The 14974-nt window shown below is 33.4% G+C and overlaps 1 protein-coding gene across 3 annotated transcripts in view; it reads right to left on the bottom strand.

The window, feature by feature from the left end:
• LOC132701093 (semaphorin-2A) overlaps positions 1–14974 on the bottom strand; it is an 836804-nt gene that overhangs the window by 108518 nt on the left and 713312 nt on the right. The window lies entirely within an intron of this gene.

A 14974-nucleotide genomic window follows, 5' to 3' on the forward strand; every position in this document is an offset into this window, starting at 1 on the left:
GCGATGCATCATTTCCGATAATCATGTAACCGTAACAGATTTCTGCACGGGGTGCCTTCAAGCGGAACGTTCGTGACCGTAACGCAAAGGCATTCGACTGCGCGGGATGCCTTTGTGTTCGGCCGTATTAATTGTTTCTGGAGATCTTCATATACACAAAAGGGGAACGAGTGAGAGAGAGGGGGGGTGGGGGCAAAGGGACCTGACCAAAAAACCGAAGCGTGATGTGAGCGAGCGAGGGCCAAAGTTGCCCGCGAATGGACCGTTTAACGCGATACATCTATCATGTTCGAGCGATTACGTTCAGCAGGTCGATTCGTATCGCGGCTTTGCTGCGGTTCCTGCTGCCAGACGGTCCGTTTTGCGCCACGTGATAAGTTGACAATAATGTTCCGGTGCCCACATGTGTGTAAACGAATAGTTTTACAAAACAAAGTAAGTTTTGCAGGCCTTGAAACTTCCACTTAAGAGCACCCATAATGCGCTTGCGTGGACAATATAATAATAAACTAGGATTGGCAGGTGTCAAAATTGATTCAGAATTTATTTTACTTTAACTGCGAGCTGGGCCGCAGATGATATAGTTTAGTGGGGCGTGACAAAAAATACATTTCTATGGAATATTGCAGAAATGTAGCTGGAATTATTGGTGGTCTATGAGAAAAAAAAAGTCGCTCATAGATTTCTATAGATTTTCGGAATTTTGGTTGGTAGGAGAATTGAGTACATGCAATAATTTTAGTTTTATCGAATAAAATTTGAGGTTCGGTTTCGTGATTGTGTTCGGCAACTGCTAAAGAGTTTCTTTGTCGTATTCTCGAGACTCTTTCATGTTCTTTAAGATGAGTTGGTATTTTTCGTCCCATTCCTCCAATGAATTCTTTGCCGTATATGCATGAAATGCTGTAATCTCCTGCTATGTCAAACGGAATTTTGTCTTTGACGGATCGAAGATGTTGAGAAATTTTTGGAAAAGCGTTAAATTTAGTTTTGACGTTATATTTCTTAAGAACTTTTGATATGTGGTCAGTGATGTTTTGAATATAAGGAAGGACAACAGTGGCAAGTGTGGGGTTTCTTTCGGACTCGTTTTTGGAAGGTTGCGGTGAAGTATATTTTCGGACGGAATGGAACGGAATGGGATATTTCTAAGAAGAAAATTATTAGAGAGAAGAACAAATGTAAGGTGTTTTAATTCTGGGTCTGATTTTCTATTGATAAGAATATCAATAATGGAAGATTATTATTAGTATTTAATTCAATAGTAAAACGCATGTTAGTTTTGGTTAGTTTGGGTGTATAAAGTTTAAATGGCTAAGAAAAACTCGAAGGAATTCTTATCACCAATGTAGCGTTTTCATAATTATGGTTATAGATTGAAGCTGTTGGGGGCTTTCTTCTCCATGACTGCCATATATATATTTAAGATAACCGGTCATGTGTGTTCAAAAATTTGACCTTTATACGAAAAATATGCAGACAGGCATTTTTCAATTAGGGTGAGAAGGTTTGGTTTCAGATTCTGAAAGTAATATATAAGAAATAATGTTGAGAGTTTCAGAAAAAGGGACTAGCAAAAAAAGATTCTAAGTCGAAACTAACCAGAATATTCTGTTGATATAATGTAATGATTTTTAATTGTTCAATAACATGAAAGGAATTAAGTACGGAATTATCAGTAATCCCTGTAAATGGTTTCAATATAGAAGCAAGATATTTTTCTGGAGAACTAATTGTGCTGACAATATGACGAAGAAAGAGAAGAAGCCTTGATAACATATTTAAGGTTGCGTTCGATACATGTCGTAGGATGTTTATTAAGTTGACGAAAGGATTCGTCTATAAGAATATCCTGAATTTTTTTCTGATATTCACTTGCGTTCATGGCCACAGTAGCATTTCCTTTATCTGCTTCTTGACTTACGATGTCGGGAATAGATTTTATGGATGTTAGAGCAATGCCTTCAGGCTTTGGAATATTAGATTTAGAAGATTTGAATTTTTTCAGAATTTTTGCTGTTTTAAATAAAATTTCATTAGCTGTTAAGGATGGCGGTTTGTTTAGGATAGACTTAATCACGACCTTTCACCAATATGGGAATCAGAGTCATTCGAAACCATGTCCATGCCCCTTCTTTATATAAGGAGGTACAAGATAGAATGCGAGCCACCTTCAGTTAAGTTGTGAAGGAAGAAGCCCACAGGATGATTGGCGAAATGTCAGAAAATTCGATTCATCAATAACCGACGTAGGAGGAATCTGGAAGACTTGGAAAAAGTATTACTGTAGACTGTGGAAGTTTCTTTGGAGAAGACGTCAAGCGCAAAAGTAGAAAGTTACAAGATCGCCGACTGAAACTGGTAATGGTAATGTTGTAGAGATCTTAATGTTATCCTTAACAGCTTATAAAATTTCACAAAAACAATTCATTCCTGAACTAAATCTCTTCGTGACTTGCAAGTAGCTTTTGGAACATTGACTGAAATATTATGAAAATTAAAAAAAAAGATTTTCACACTGCAACAATTTTTTGTCGAAACTATTCCATCCTAACGTTTTTCTTTTGTAAGATTCTAATGGTTATCGAATTTTATATGAAATACATTTCTAAAGACTTTAGTAACTAAATTTCTTTTCGTAGGGTTTTTCACCCAACCAAATTGGTGGAGAAACACCCCGCATATTATTACATTTTGAGATCCTGTATGAAATTCTAAACATATTTTTATGTATACCATCCCATGTTCAATGTCTAACAGTTTTTCACCTTAAAAAAAAAAGAAAAATTGTACCTCCAGCATAACCAACTTTGAAAATTGTAGTTTTTTAAACCCTCTTCCTTATATTGGCCAAATTATTAAAAAAGAGGCTTAAATTCGTGATTTTGTTATTGTTGTTGTCTACTTTTATACATGGCGTTCAAAATTAGTTCGGAAACATTCACATGTTCAAAGTCGCTAAACTCGGTTATTTTAACCTTGTAACTCTAAGTGTTATCAAGTCCAGAATTTATTTCTCTATCAAACTGTATTAGGGTTGCCTAAACCTATTCCGAACCATATTCGGAATAATTAGATTCTTTGATGTTATCGTATTTGTTCGGCTAAACATTTTCCCTTCACGTACTTGGGGTATCCAAATACACTTATTGCGTTCGGTTGTCAAATACGACAATTAATAACTAAACTAACTAACAAACACTAACTAAAGTAAAGTCACTAAAGTTACTAAAGTAAAAGTTTAAATTTAATATGCAAGAATATCGAAATGCTAATATTCTCAATTTGTTTTACATTCACGGTGATTGTTACCAGGGTTGTGGTCAAATTTTAAAAAATGCGTTACGTCGCCGTGCCGTTGTTCTGAGAACCAAACGGAGTCGACATTTTTATTGGGACTCTCCGAGTAGCCAAATATTGTATTTGAGTATTCCTTGAAGAGGGTTGTAGGTAAATGGGACATCACAAACGTATATTCATTTATTATAAAGTACATATTATTATTAAGTAATGAAAGATCACACTCTACGTTTGCAAGATGTTATTTAAAACATTTTAATCGAATTTGACTAGTCCATTAAGAAGGGGTCAATTGATCAGCCGCAATACTAATTGTTACAAAGCGTTGAAGAAAACTTGTTCTGTTTTTAATTACCGCTAATAAACAAAACAAAATTTAAGAGGATTGAAATGAACATTTTGGGCTTGTTCCAAAATCAATAACTAATGACGAGAATGATGTAACAAATATATTAACTTATTTCCACGCACATCCGCAAAGTTAAATATGGTGTCCAGAAGAAAATTTGGGAATTTTTCCTATATCTGTCCAAAGAATTCTGAATCAATATTACATGCACCCGTACTCCTTCCAAGACATGCAGACCTTCAGACCTGGTCAAATTCAAGGAGACCCTCAATTCGTTTCGTAAATTATTTGAATAAAAGTTTAAAAAAATATTTCATGTGCTGACTGTCAAGATTTATGATTTATTTGAGTAACTATAAAGTTCAAATCAATTATTATTTATAAAAATTGAGAGTTAAACCTGGCAAGTATTTTGTCTGTTTTATTTTTAAGTACCACTTAGAAGTGTATTTTTGCCTTCTGAAAATCGGCTATTGAAGATTCTAATTAAATTTAATTTTTAAGAAGAGGAAAAGGAAAACCATTACTTCATATGAATATAACAAAAATGGAAGATACACATTTTCTCATTTAGGTGCGGAGTGGTGAAATAAAAAAAATCGGTAAACAACCATTTCTCTCACAAGAATATTTCGTCAATTACTAACATTATCAACAACCTACTTTGGCGTGTTTTACTGTAATATTTATTCATTCTTTCTTTTTTAAATTCACTTTTTAATAGAAATAAATGATTTACTCGATAAACGATATACTCGGAGGTTGAGAATCGCTGCGGTTAAATAACTGCCGTTTATTGGATACGTTATTAACGTTCCAACCGGCCGCTAATGATTCGCATATTTCAGCGGACTGGGAAAGACGGAACGACCCTTTAAATTTCCGCAAATTTACACTTACCAGCTCATGAATAATTGGCGTGCAGAGCGGTTACTTTGTAAGTAAACCGGGGAGGTGGTGTTGTTTAGGGGTCGTTTTTCGCAGCCTTAATTCGCTCGAATTGCGTTGACATTATAGTTTCGTGCGTGCCCTGCTTTAAAGGCCGTTGAATAACCCGCACTTATATTATAAGTCCTACGAAAATCCAAGAGATGGCGACCGTGGCATCGAAAGAAAATAAGTAGTACCCCCTCTTAGTCAGCTATTAAAGTTTCAGCTCTATGCATCGCATAGTTCAATTGTTGTACCCGATGTAAGTAAACAACTTTAATTTGTTTATAAAAATAGGGTCTCGACCTTCGAGCAGTGACTAAATACTTTTATTTGAAAGGGTTGACGCCGAAAGAAATCAAATATGAGTTACACCATTGTTTACAATTGTTTACAGGCACGGAAAATTGGGAGTGACAGAATCTCGCAAAATCAGTAACAAAAAACGCAATCGTGATCTGAAGCTGTTTTGGGGCGTCGCAGTCCTGGTAACTACATATCAGACGTAAATAAACAGTCTATATTGATTATTTGGGAAGAGGAACAACGACGGAGAGCATTATGGAACATTCTTGGAACGCTAAGCAAAGTAATCAAGGAAAAACGTTGTCAGCTAAAATAGAACAAAAATATTTTATTAAGATAATGCACCTGGACAATTGCGATTGCCAAAACTATGAAAGTAAAGTTTCAATCAACAGATTTGGCTCCCAGTGACAATTTCTTGTTTGCAGAAAAGTTTTTTAACTACTTTTCTCAAAGGACGGCTCTCGAAGAAAGAAAATAATAGATATTTTTTTCAGTTTTCAGTTGAAACGAATGATCGAACCACGTGTTGACGGAGTTTAAATAGCAGAAAGTTCGTTTGTATTCCATAAAACGAAGAACATGTTGAATACTAACATATAAATATGACCATAATAAAAAAAAAGTATGACAATATAAAAAAGTTCTGTTTTTCCTAATGTCATTTCCTAAATTTTCGATGAAAAAAAATGGCGCAATAACATTCGCTTGGAGAACCAAAAAAAAAAAGAAAAAAAAAAGGACGGCTTATGGTGGTCATAGCGTTGATTATTTAGAACTAAGCCAGAGCCAAATTACGAAAACCACTCAAAATTCAAAAAAGTTCTATTCAAGGTCAAGAAAACAGATTGCAAAAAGTCAAAGAGGTTCATCTCTTTGAGGGTACTCGTTAGGATATCTCTTCCGAGAAGCCACTGGACTGCACAGTTGAAGCAAAACTATATAGGTTTTCTTTTAATATTTAACACACACCCATGTTGGAAACTAAAAATTTAGTTACGTTTATATGAACTTTTTTCTCTTTTTTTACATGAAGAATCTCCAACCGAGCGTTGACGCATTTTTTTGAAACACAGTAAATTTTTATCCAGAAACCTAAAGATTATGACTATAAAAAGATAAGCGAATATTCTCGAAAAATCTTCTTTCGTATACTTTTCTTTTTAATAATTTGGTTTCGTCTCGTTCGTTTTCGTTTCATCAAACCGGGGTGGGCGACGTACTGCATAACTGAATCCAAACAAGGTCGAGTGTGCGGTGCGATTGAGCTTCATTCACACAGCGGAGTAGTAAGAACACAAATTACTATTTTGGTGGACAAACAAATTGGTAGCAGTGTTTTTTGAGATGCCAGGCCTTCCATTAACGACACGTTTACACGTTAAACGCTAATTACATGCGGGTTCAAATAATTATACCGTTAAATTATAAACTCGCATCTGGTAGTAGAAAAAAACCTTTCGTGTTACGCAGCAAGATTAATCGTCATATAAATACCCCTTACTAGTGCGTATTTACATTAATACGTCAAATTTCACCTTCTCCCCCGTTTGAGGAACCGGCATTATTTCGAGTAAGACAAATTGCCGCCCGCGCAGTAATAACCGTGGTTTGTGCATGTGTAGGAGCCATTTTTTGTCATTAACAACGTACGTACTTAATTGATTACGAGACATTATCAAGATACAATGTCGCACTTTCGGAAATAACGGATATTGTATTACGTTAAAAATTACGGGCTTTTCGGTTATTGCTTTGTTTATTTTAACGGAAAAACACTTACGCTTACATTGTCGGAATGTAATCATAGATATTACTCCGAGTTTTAGTCTATATTTAACGTTGTAAATGGATAATAGGCACTCTAGCGTAAACATATCCAAAGCGCGTTTCTGCTTTATTAATATTAGGCGGTCTGGATTTTAGAGAACACTTTGATAATAAATTTATATGAAGTTACTTAGCAGAAAATTTGCTGTTAATTACAGTATCTATTTTCGGTCATTCCTTTTTTTTTGTCGGTGATTAAAAATTAAAGTGAGTGGAGGAACGGACTTCCATGAATATCGACGGAATTTTAATATGCGAAGCCACCACCATGTTGTTGATGTTGTGCATTTCCATGGTAATAAGAGATATTTAAAAAAAAATTGGTTTGGAAATATTAACGTAATATTTAATTCTACTATAAATGACCATTCCTTGATTATTCAAATTCCTCGAAAAGTCCAAAAATTAACATTTTCTACGTTACTGTACACCAGAATAAAATAAGAAAAAGATGAAACAAGCCAAATATTACAGTTGACAATATTAAAGACAAATAATGGTTTGATTAACAGTTATACTTTGATACAATCGATAGCGAAAATAACGAAGTAACTAAAGAGTGTTGTGATAGGCATTTGCAATTCGCCAAAAAATACTACTCCAAAAAGTTCAATACTTATATGAAGACATAAGTTATTAATTGAACTGAGGTGGCTTTTACTTGATCATAATCCATTTATCAAAATAAATAAGAACTAAAAGTTCAAATTTTCACGAAATTATATATTTTGACATGACAATTTTTTCGACAACACTGTTTACACATTTGATAAAGACACGGTGTTGTCAAAACAATTGTCATGTCAAAATATATAATTTCGTGAAAATCTGAACTTTTAGTTCTTATTTATTTTGATTTTACATAAGTTATTGCCCAAAATTGAAATGTAATCGGAAAGAAATTGCAAACTTTATTGCTACAAGCTTAAATTTATTAGTTTGCCACAGTCTTATAAAATTCTGGAAAGAAGTGGTTGTTAACTTTTTATTTTAAAATTCACACTTTAATTTACATTTACTGCAAACTTTTTACTTACTGTTAATACTTTACATTTGCAGTACATTTTTATGAATGTCAATACATTTTTAAATTTCTTATTGCTTTGTCCCTGTTTTCAAATTTTCGAAATAACCATCAAACCACGTTTTTTTTAACTATTTTCTCAACAACCATCTTATACCAAATGTATGTTTGTATGTTTTTATACAACACTAACGTAGAATTCTCTATTATTTCTAATCTCTAATACACACGTAAATACACTTCTGACATGTGAACTTTCAGGCTGACCTTGACTTTGCTACAAATTCCTATTACACGATAATCTAGAAAGAGCTCAAATATATTAACGATCCTTTTCCAAAATACCTTAGCTTTAATTGACCTCCGGATGAATAAGCTCAACTTAGACTAACGAACAATTATTTTACTAAATTTTCCTACAAAGCGTCTCCATTAAACTAATGAGAATTTTTTTAGACCCACTGGAAAAACTTACATCTATAGCCGGCATGACCTTCAGTACAACGTCGATAATCATTATTAAATTTAGATTGTTAGCATTTAATGAATAACTTTTCCTTCCTTTTATTGTTTCTACATCCCCTTTCGGGAAAACACCATGTTATATTTTATTTTTTGTTCTAATGTAAGCTCTCTCGGAAAAGTTATTCTTTTTTTTTTTTAAATTTATACTCGTTATTATATTCCTTAGAAACTTTCACGTCAGAACATTATCACGTCTAGAAAGTCTCCTTTATTCCGAGGCGACCAGCAAATTACCACAGAATAATGATTAACTCGCCCAATACGGTGTCAAGTTGGTTGCCTACAACTGAACAAATTTTTGCCTGCTGCTTTTTTTATATATTATATTTATTCATATATATCCAGTTTTTTTTCTTATCTTTTCAGTTATAGGAAAGAATTGTATTTCTTTATTACCATATTACTAGTAACATTGTTCCTTATTCCGTATACAAAACCCATTTAGTACCGAATCGTAAAGTTTTTCTTTCAAATCCCGCTGATTATCGGGACTATCGTGCAGCAACGTTTCGTACTTGCACAACGTAAATGCACGCCAACCTATTAAAATAATAACTAAAAATGATACCCCTGCACCCGTCAGGAGGGGGCAAGAAAAGTTAATTCACGGAATCGAAATTCGTCGACGAACGTCGTATATTATATATGGCATGTTTGCACGGACCGATCCCGAAACCTCTGTTTTTATTTTTATAATAATCGAGGGTGGTCGACTATCACCACAACCAGATATCAGTCATGTTTGGCACGCGATTGCACTAAAACACAGGAATGGCACGGAATGGGAAACGTATAAACAAAAATAAAGGAGCGTTTATATGGGCATTTTATAGATTTAGACGTTACGGCGGTAAGACGATGGCGATACCTTGCCGATAAAGAAGTTAACTGCTGCGCCGTTCCGGGAATAGTGTCACGATTTACTCGGTCTCTGTACGGGGTGTTACGATTACGTTCCGGAGGTTTGTGCATTCGCAACTAACGAATTATTTATAAATCTCAGGCACGAAAAAGTGAGCCGAGTAAAAATTAAGTTTTTATTTTAAAAGAAAGACCGTCCTTAGAAAAATCTAAACACCATAACATACTTTGCAATTTCTCACAGATCCTCGGAATTAATCTACGCTATCGGACAAAAGTAGAGCAACAAACATATTTTTTTAGTATTTTTTAAATAAAAAAAAATTGGTTCATATTTTTTGCTAGTTATGATAAAATACTTTCCTTGCATATCAAGTAGTTTTTGACAACATTTTGGGTGTACCTTAAGTTAGTTGGTGAAAACTAAATAATAATTAATATAAAATTTGACGAAAATGTAGGCGGCAAAAGTAAAGCAACAAATTGTATTTAACAGTGTTTTATTTTATTTTATTTCAAAAAGTTGTATTTAATAGTATTGTATTGTATTCTATTTAAAAAAAAAACAATAAACACACATTTTAGTACAATAATAATAATTAAAATTATGCCTTAATAATTTATAGAATATCCATTATTGAGAATTACCTGCCGGCAACGGCGCGGCATTGACTCTATGAACTTTTGAGTGACTTTTTCTAGAAGATTTGTCCAAACTTCATTAATTTTATCTATCAACGATTGTTTATTTGGAAACATTTGTGTACGAATGCGACGTTCTACTTCTTCCCAGAGATTTTCAATTGGGTTAAGGTCTGGCGACTGTGCCGGCCACTGCAAAACTCTAACATTGTTTTCTGCAAACCACTGTTGAACGAGTTGTGAAGAGTGTTTTGGATCATTGTCCTGTTGGAAAATAAAACGTAACGGCATTTCCCACTCTGCATAAGGGAGCATAACATTTTGCCATTGCCTCATTAATGAAGTGTATAGGGCCTGCTCCATTCCATGAGAAATATCCCCATAAAAAAACACTACCTTTACCATGTTTAATTGTAGGTGTTACGTACTTAGGGTTAAACCTTGTATTACTTGGTCGCCTCACACGTCGCATTCCATCAGAATTGAATATTTTATATCGCGTTTCATCGCTGAATAGAACTTTTTTCCAGTCATTGATGGTCCAGTTTAAATGCCGGCGTGCAAAGGCCAACCTTGCTGCTCTGTTTCTTGCTGAAACTAGCGGTTTTTTTGCTAGCCTTCTACTAAACAATTTTGAAGCTACTAATCTTCTTTGCATAGTTCGTATACCAACCGTAATTTCTGGAATTTCGGCAATTATTCGAGGTGCGGACTTCCAAGGATCTTGTTGAGCAATTCTTTTAATGCGCCTGTCAGTCAAAACCGTTGTTTTTTTGGGTCTTCCCGATTTCGGTAATTTTTCTAAGTGTCCTCTGTCATTATACGATGAAATTATTCTAGATACGCTGTACCGAGGTAACATAAACTGTCTTGAAATATCAGCTTGATTGGTACCTTCCATAAATGCATTTACTACTATTTGCTTTAGGTCTTTTGAAATTGGAATTCCTCTTGGCATAACTAGTCCTGCACACAAATGGTTAACTTAGCACAAATAAACCCAACACGAGTTATTTTTGCATTTACTTTTACTAAAAGCGTCTTTTTGAACAAATTTTAGAAATGTTGCTCTATTCTTGACGCGTCGCTAATACGCATTTAAAACTAATGTCAAAATAAATTCATTTCATTTGTTTTGTTTGTGATCATCAATAAATGATAGCCTACTTTAATGTCCTCAAAATGTATTGAATTTGTGTACAATACCTTGCATGTATAATCATAATGTTAGGATTTCTATTAAATATATCTTATTTTTGAAGATGTTGCTCTACTTTTGTCTGATAGTGTATATGGACGGACGTACCCATCAGTGCATAGAACAACAGCAACATTATCGTGGGTCAAAGAAAACGATTTTTTTTGGATCTGAAACACAAGAACTAGTTGATAGTTACCTCTAGAAAGTAATTACCATGTATGAGCTCTTAATATTAATGGAAACATTATCCTCATTTCACTTATGCATTTTCGATTTAGTCTCATTTATAAATAATTATATCTTATCACCAATAGATCTTTAAGCCAATGTTATTCATAATTTTTATAGGAAATTGGTGGCTCCACAAAAATGGTCTCTGATTACTTTTTTGATAAATCGAAGTATTTCAAAGATATTCGAGATCAAAGATTGAAGAATTTAAAGAAAAAAACTTTTAGCTTTGAATTTTGTTATTATTTGAAAAATAATTATCGTGAAATGTTTACAGAAAATTTAATGCTCCACAAAAAAGGTCTCCTTTTATCGATAACTGGAACCATTTTGAAGAAATTTGCATTGGAATCCTAATGAGTACTTGTTTTCATAGTTTTTAATAAATATGTTCAATTTAATCATTAAATTGACGAGTTTTCTTCACATCATTCATAAAAATTGGAGTTTACTTTGATAAAATCACAGTTTTTAAATTATTTTTTACCATTTGTTTGGTAGTGTATTTCTTTCTAATCAAATTTCTAACGATATTTTCTTTCATAATTTTACTTTAATCACAATTGAGAATCCTAATCGAATATTTCTCAACTGGATCATTTAAAATTAAAAAAGAACACAAGAGATCTTTTTTGTAGAGTATTAAATTTCGAATAAGAATAATTGAAACCATTTCACGATAATTATTTTTCAGTTAGTAACAAATTTCAGAGCAAAAACTTTTAAATTCTTCAATCTTTAACCTTGAAAATGATTCGAATTATCAAAAAAGTATAACAGACTATTTTTGTAGAGCTTTTAATTTACTAATTATCAATAAAATTGGCTATTGGTGATAAGATATATGAGACTAAATCGAAAATGCAAAAGCAAAATGAGGATAATGTTCCAATTAATATGAAGAGCTCATACATGGTAAGTACTTTCTAGAAGTGACTAGCAACTAGTTTTTGTGTGTCAGATCCAAAAAAAATTTTTTTTTACCCACCTTAAGCAAGATTTAGCAGGACACTAAGTATGTACTTGATATGTTAAGAAACATTACCTTACAAAACCCTTAATGTTTCTACAAACTGAAAACTTATTGCGAGTTTTTTCTTATCAATTAACGATTGACCCTCATTGTGAGTATATATATATATATATATATATATATATATATATATATATATATATATATATATATATATTCTCACGTATTGATTCACGGATGGAAAAATGTGATGACACTATATTCCGGGATCCGTTGTGCATAAAAATTTACCGACAAATAGATGGAGCAGCAATGGGATCATCTCTCTCACCTGTGATTGCCAACCTCTTCATGATTTACTTCGAAAAGAAAGCAATAGAGAAGGCAAAATCTGAAGCCAAAACTATGGACAAGATACGTTGATGACGTATTTGTTGTATGGCCTTTTGGCAAGGAGGAGCTTTTGAAATTCCTAGATCATCTGAATTCCATTCACCCAAGGATTCAATTTACAATAGAACTTGAAGAGGATAACAGTCTGCCCTTTTTAGATGTGCACATCACAAGGACCGAAGATGGACACTTGGAACACACTGTCTATAGAAAACCAACACACACTAATAGATACCTGAACGCTAAATCTCATCACCACCCATCACAGATACAGGCAGTGGCAAATACATTAATTGCTCGGTCCTTCAGGCTCACAAACGAGAGGAACAGAGATAAAGAACTGAAGAAAATTAGTACCTGTCTTCGACAAAACGGATACCAAAGGCGCACCATCAGCAAGGCAATCAGTAAACAACAACAGCCGCAGCAGAGAGTGCAGGACGAGACCCAACGAAGATCGATCTCTGTCCTGCCATACATCAAGGGGGTTACTGACAAAATCGGCCGAATATTACGGAAACACGACATATCAACGGCATACAAACCTGACCATAAAATCGGAGCAATACTAAGAAACCCAAAACAAAAAATTACTCTGGAAAACCAAGGAGTATACAGTGTAGCATGCGGATCGTGCAGCCTGACGTATGTGGGACAGACCAACAGAAGGATTTCAGCCAGGCTCGAGGAACATCGTTTAGCCATAAGAAACAAACAAACAACATCTGCTTTGTTTCAGCACCAACATCAGACAGGCCATAAAATTGATTTCGGCACTTGCAAACAAATAGCTAATATTCCTGATTTTAGGACTAGGATTATACGAGAGGCCATCGAAATAGAAAAGTCCGGACACCTCAATACGAGAGACGACGCTCTGCATTTATCCAACACGTGGAGAACGATAATCAAACAGCAGAGCGATGCGCAGCAGCCAACGGGGACATCGCAACTATATATATATATATATATATATATATATATATATATATATATATATATATATATATATATATATATATATATATATATATATATATATATATATATATATATATATATATATATATATATGACACTATATTCCGGGATATCATCCGTTCGCTCGTTGAACTCCGACTGGAATCCTGCATCCGACTGGAATCCTGCAAATCTTGCATCCGACTGGAATCCTGCAGACGTTTCGCCAAAATCTCACTTGGCATCTTCAATGCTCGCGCTCCGAAAACACTTCGAACACTGTGTGTCATCACATTTTTCCATCCGTGAATCAATACGTGAGAATATATATATATATATATATATATATATATATATATATATATATATATATATATATATATATATATATATATATATATATATATATATATATATATATATATATATTATTCTGTAATTTCTTTTTATTATTATAGCTTACTATTAAATTTTTATAAATATAATGTACCAATAAGTAATAATAATAAGAACAAAGCATCGAATAATGGCTCACTACATTATAATCACCCAGAATGGTGAGCTTTTGCTAATCTGCTTTACGTGCCCTTATTAGCTTTAGTTTTAGGCATCTCATAGTTCCAACCGCTTTTCCTTCTTTTCTTGTTATGGTAGTTATGTTTTCCTTTTTTAATTTGGCCTCTTGGCTGCTAGCAAGAAATAGAATATGTTCTTTACATAATATTTTCATAAAAAAGTATACTGGACGAAAAAAATTTTTTTGTTTCGGGTTGTCTTATTATTTTAATAATTAAACATACATAGGTTAAGTCTATTTATTTTTCAATCGGTACGACAGTTATCTTTTTTTATTATTTACTTTTATTCTATACATTTTTTTAATTAATATTGTTGTCAAACACTTAGTTTGTCGGGTTTCTTTATACAAAATTTAAATGCCTTTTAATGGTTCCATAGCATTATTGACCTATTTTGCGACAGTGCTTGCTGTAGTTTATATTGAGAATATACTTTGATTTGGTCCATTTATTTAGATATAAATAATCATTAATGGCGATGAATGTTTTGACGAGAGATTGCAATTTTCATTTATTTCGAGCCACATAAATTCGAAGATTTAAATATAGAACTGCAACGTTCAATCGGGACGTCGTTTAAAATTCGAACGTCACGTTCAGAACGAGGAACGTTAAATATATATAAAGTCAACAAGTTTGTAACAATGCCACATAGCCGAAATATTGGTAAAATAATTAAATAGGGCCGCATTTATAGACTTATTTACGTAACTCGTTTGTTCCGTTTTGGTGAACATTAATTTGTAATATCGTAGCTATAGCGGCTAACAAAATCGCACGAATTATTGGCCGATCTTTTTGTGTGCAAACAAGGTACGTTTTTTTCCATCAAACTTTATAAATTATTTGCGCCATCTACATAAATTGTACT

The sequence above is a fragment of the Cylas formicarius genome, unplaced genomic scaffold (genome assembly GCF_029955315.1).
Source record: "Cylas formicarius isolate icCylForm1 unplaced genomic scaffold, icCylForm1.1 PGA_scaffold_4__25_contigs__length_36172078, whole genome shotgun sequence".
Taxonomy (NCBI): domain Eukaryota; kingdom Metazoa; phylum Arthropoda; class Insecta; order Coleoptera; family Brentidae; genus Cylas; species Cylas formicarius.